Source organism: Manis pentadactyla, chromosome 10 (genome assembly GCF_030020395.1).
Source record: "Manis pentadactyla isolate mManPen7 chromosome 10, mManPen7.hap1, whole genome shotgun sequence".
Taxonomy (NCBI): domain Eukaryota; kingdom Metazoa; phylum Chordata; class Mammalia; order Pholidota; family Manidae; genus Manis; species Manis pentadactyla.
In genome coordinates, this window is record NC_080028.1 from 17,719,987 (window position 1) to 17,725,986 (window position 6,000).

Here is a 6,000-nt window from a genome sequence, read left to right on the forward strand (position 1 = left end):
TATACATGAGATGTGGCCCAGCATGTGCTGTTTTATAGAGTCATAGTAACATATTAAGGATCCTGAGAAATTCCACTATAATAAATCTGATAACCTGTTTAGTCCAGTGCTTCCCAGTCTGGTTTGCTCAGGGGACCCTAATGTATGTGTGTGTTTGTGTGAGTGTATACATATATATGTCTATCTTGCCACACTAGCATCTTGGGGAAGACACTTGGGAAATCATTGCTTAAAACTCTATTCTAAATATAACAGAATTCATGAACACTGGAAAGATTCAAGGGAAGGATTTCTTTTCAGAGAAGTGAAGAATCAGGACTAAAGAAAGCAGCTCTTAGTAAGCATCTCTGGGAACCCATTCTCCCTTGGTGGAATGTAAAGGGCTGTCTCTGGTTATTTTTCCTCCTTTTGGGTTCAGGCACATGGTTGGGAGGTTAGTTGGACCAGCCCTGACCATGCTTAGTGATGGATGAGGAGCATTTCCAGCTTTGACTGTCATAGTCATGGGCTATATTCAAGTCCTTCTGAATGATGGCTACTTTTGTACTGGAACTTAAGACACAAATGCACCAAGGGGAACATAGTTAAATCTTTCCCATTGTTTCTGAAAAAAGTGCTGAATTACACAGTTATAATTGAGGAGGGATTAAAATTTTAGGAAATGTGTTTATAGTACCATCATTGAGGAACTGAATGAAGTCTTATAGCATAAAATAATTGTTGCTAAGGTTCTGAATTCCAACTTGCTTTTACTTCTTCAGCGGTATGTGATTTGACTTATTGTGCATTTATTTCCATGTGCTATTATTATCTTCTAAGGAATATAATACGCCACTTTATTGAAAAGTGTTTTTCTGAAAATAGGATTGGAAAATAGATATAAATTTTAAAAATCTGTGCATTGAAGAAACTAAACATTTAAGACACTAGTGAATAATGTTTACAAATGAGGAATCCTTTTATAATATGTAAAATAAACAATTTTAATGATACATAATATTTATTGAGTGTGTATTATGTTTTAGGGACTGTTTTAAGTGTTTAGCATGTATTCACTCAGTCGTACAATGGCTTCATGAAGTATTAGCTATTATTTGATCTTCATTTCATAGATGAGGAAGCTTTAGTTTTAGTGATAATAAGATGTGTATTATATGTAAATATATGTTTAGGCACATAGGCATACATATACATATAAGCTTTAAAACTATATTATTATTATTATATACTATAAAATTTTATTTTCATATATAAAGCTATGTTATTATATACTATATTATTAAAGCTAGTATATATGTACATATGACTATATATATATGTTCCACCGATACAGATTACATCTATAAATCAGTTTTTATACCATGCTACTGGTGCCTAAGTGAAATAAGTATAGAAACTACTTGCATTCCCCCCTCTCCTGATAACAAGGTACAGAGTGGGAGGTGGTAACTGTGGGTTGACAACGTATATTTAAGCTCCTTAAAGAGCAGTGAGGTCAGAGTTTATCACTTGGTTCTTGTTGTTTGAAACAACATCATCCCTGTGAGAAAAGGGAAGGGATGGTGGTTTTGAGGTTTACTAAAGATGGCAGTACTTTGCAAGGTTATTGGAACTGACCAACATCAAGCCTGTGGAAGGCATGGAATGTTGTCAAGGGAGAGTTAAGTAAGAGCTAAGGTGCTGGGGCCAACCTGGGTGTGAAGAATCAATAATGTACTCTCGGAAATGAGACCTGAACTTAGTGTCAGTCTATCGTTTGGCTGGTATTTCTTCACCTTTACTTGGGATTATATGTTTTATTTACTTCCAAAAATAGTTTGGCAATCAAGTTTTCTATCAAATCAAGGCATTTTAAAAAGTAAGAGTACTATGTAAATGCAAGTTGTTACTTTGTGGCCAATATCAACAATAATTAGTGTAAATATTATTGTTTTTGCAGAACTAATTTAAGGACTTCTAGGATCCACTTGTCTTACACTGACAGTGACTATTATTTCTAGTGACCATATGGTCATGTCTGAGAAGCTTTTATATTCTGTATTCTTTACCTTCATCACCACACCGTGAGGTGAGTAATAGAATCGTGTTTGCTTATAAGGACACACAGAGGACAAAGCAATTGGCCCAAACAATGATTGCTTCCAGCTAATCCATGCTTTTAGACATTCCTTATTAAAAAATCATGTACATAGTTGATAAATTAACAAAGTATTCCATTTAGAACCTCCCATTTGGAAAAGTTCAGTTTAGGTACAGAATGCCAGCTGGCAGTATCTACCATGTGACCTTTTAGCTGGGCTCTATAGAAGCCTAAAACTACCCAGACAAGGGGCAGAATAAGGCAACGTTTTTATAAATACTTACATGATGTTAAGGCCTATACATCATGCAGGGCCCAGGGAATAGGTTGTTGTCAGAATATGTGACATTAAGAAAAATGGTCCCATGTTCCTAAGGTGTATGGTATCCTGCTTGCATAGACCAAGGCTTTGTGAAATATGAATCTGCATTCTTGCAAGTTTGTCACGGTGTCTAGGCTCCTTCTCCTCCTGCTTTCTTCATACTCCCCACCCTGTGTTTCCTCTCCTCTGGGACTCGATCTGATTTTCTAAGTCAGTGATGTTAGGATCAGTTGTAAAGTGTTTATGAATACTTAGTATTGTGGGTATTGTGAGAGATTTGCGAAGTGTCATTTGACTCAACCAGCCTTCACTGAGCAGTCACCATGTGCCAGCACTGGCCTTGGTGCTGGGGATGGCGACTGAAAAGGACACAGTCCTTTCCCTTGACAAGCTCACCCTAGTATAAAATCAGTTCTTTCATTCATTAATTCTATCAATTTACTGAGTATCTGCTATATGCTAGACATGTTACTGGGGATATAATGGTAAAGAGCCATTTTGATCAAGTAAAACCTAAGTGGTCAGACATGAAATGATGACACAATCATGTTAAGGTCTATAATCCTTCAGCTATAATTAAAAAATCCAGAATCTATGAAAAATCTTTTATAATTTATTTGGTATCAGTTATGACTCCAAATAAAGTGAGGTAATTTATAGCTTTGTTTCATTTAGTGTGAATATTCATGTATTTTGATGAAGATGCATTCAAATATTTGATTATGGGGTGTTACTTTGGACCCTGATTGATAGCATTAAATAATTCATGATTTATGCACCATTACTTAATATATAGTTTATGCACTATAATTTAAACAAATCTTAAAATTTCCAAACTCAACCAACCTGGAGGGTTTTGGAGAAAGGATTTTGTAGTTGTCTAGTAAATCAGTGCAATGGCAAGTTAGAGAAGGGAGAAGTCAGTCTGAGTTGGAGCAATCACAGAATGCTTCCTGTGCAGGATTTGAGACTGATTTTGAACAGTGGAGGACTAGAGCAGACCAAGTAGTAGATAGAGTGGAAAGTAGCAACCAGGATCATATCAACTTCTATGGGTCTGAAGCCTGTACATTTTGAGGGGGTCTCTCTAAGGAAAAGAATACAAAATTATGGATGTACTTGTTACGTAGAGGACCTGGGAACGACCTTTGCAAAGGAAGGGCCCTGAAGCTCAAGTTTCGTTAGTTTCTTAGTAAATCCATCTTTGAGCAAGGCTAAAGGCATAGATAATTAATTTTACAAAGTGAAATATACCTGTAGATCTATAAATAAGTACACAAGTTGCTGCATGGGAGAGAAAGAAATGACTTGCATCCTTATCTGGGAGGGGAGTGAATCTCATCACTTTTATCCTTTTGAATTGCTTGAATTTTGAAAATTGATAACCAAAACAAGATTTTTTTAAACCAAGATATGATATATGTGGCCTTTGGAAAATAGCTCAAAGATTTCTTTTTAAGAGTGAATCCAATTGTGAGTGTATTTCAGAATGAATGGCCTTTCTCAATCTGGTCATGTTTGACTCTGTAGCTAGTCAACTTCTAAAGCTTAAAGAAGATTTGACAATCATAAATAATTTAATATGCTGAAATGGCAAACTTTAAAGAAGATAAAGAGCTACATTTCATTTTGAAATTTTCTTTTTAAATGAACTATTTAGGCATCGATTGCCTTTAGATTTTAGGGACATACTTGAATTTAAACAAAATCTTTAGAGATGAATACTTTAAGATTAAAATGGAAACTTCAGTCTATTTGTCAAATTACATACCAATACTCTTTTCCAGAGCTATCCACAATGATTTATATTTACTCACAAAAATAATATTGATGGTCAATGGTTTTTGAATACTTATTATGTGCTTCTTTTGAATACTTATTATCTGATTCTTTTATTATGGTATCTCCATCCTCATTTAAAAAAAAATAATCTTTTGGTTTTTTTTTTGGCACAAAGATTTGACCATAATTCTTGCATTATTACTTGACCTCTACCCATTTCCTTTTTAAATTTATTTTTAATAGACTTATGGAGATATAATTTACATACTATACAAGTCATGTGTTTAACGGGTACAATTCACTGGTTTTAAGTATGTTCACAGATATGTGCAACTACCATCAAAGTCAATTTTACTTTTCAATCCACTCAAATAAAAACCCTATACACTTTAGCTATCATCTCCCTATTCTCCCCTCTTTCCTCATCCCCCAGCTCTAAGCAATCACTAGTCTACTTTCTGTTCAGATTTCCCTATTCTGGGCATTTAATATGAATGGAATTAAATAATATGTGGCATTTTGTGACTGACTTCCTCCACTTAACATAGTTTTTTCAAGATACATCCATGTTATAACATGTATCAGTCTTCCATTCCTTTTTATAGCTGAATAATATTCTATTGGGTGGCAGGACCTTATTTTATGTGTCCGTTCTTCAGTTAAGGGACATTGGTGTTGTTTCCATTTTTTGGTTATTATGAATAATGCTGTGACATTTGTGTTCAACATTTTGTGTGGACATGTGTTATCATTTCTCCTGGATGCAGCTTCTCCTTTAATCCCTCAATACTCCTGTGGCCTGTTGCTGTTATCTGCTTTTACACAGGTGAAGACAAAGAATAGAGAGATTAATTTACTTGTCCAAAGTCATGTGACCTGTGCAAGGCAAAGCCAGGCCACAATGGCAGCTGGCTTGGGTTTGCTATGCCTGTCTCTAGATCAGCTTTTCTCAGAGGGGTTTCTAGTTTTTCCTTTTAATGATACCTAAGAAATTGCATAAAAGTAATAGCTACTGTTTCAACATAATCCCCCAGCCATTTACCTATCATCTGTCTGTATTTCCTAAAGTGTATCCAGAAAATATACTTCTTACAGATGTTATAGCCTGCATGATATTAGCATCACTTGCATATTTTACATTATTTGTTTTTAATCACATTTTGTTCTTCCACTTTTCCCTAAATTACACTTATCTTTCTAACACACAGTGTGAGTGGATGTTTGGAATGGAATGGCAAAGATCATCCCCAGACTGTTTATTAATTGATCCTGGCGGTGCTGTGCCCTCCCCCTTCAATTCATCTTTGGGGTGAAATCAGTATTGCGTGTTAGTTCCTTCCCACACCTCCTCTAGGTTAAAGTTGAGCTCTTTGAGATCAAGATTTTTTTTTGTGACTTTAACAATATTCTCTTCACATGTCCTTGCATAGACCCAACAATTGCTTGTTGACCCATTTTAACCTCTTTTGAGTGTCATCTTCAAAGTGTAACTGTCCTTGACAATGAAAGAGACCTTCCTATTGTTTGGTCCTTCCAGGCAATCTTTAGCATGGGGCTAAATGGCTTTCAGATGGAGGAGTTGGCCAGAGGAAGAAGACAAAGTAAGCTGTTGTTCCTGAGTGACTTTGCTAAAGTTTCCCTTTTCTCTCTTAGAATGGTGCATTTCTATAGAAGATGACAGACGTTTTGACAGGTGCAATATGCTTTGAACTGTTGTGTCTGATAATTCTTTTGTCTTGTGTTTTCCCAGCAGAGTGGTGCATCTTAGGATGCTGATATGCATATTGTTTGCTTTTCATTTGGTATGGTGAAGACT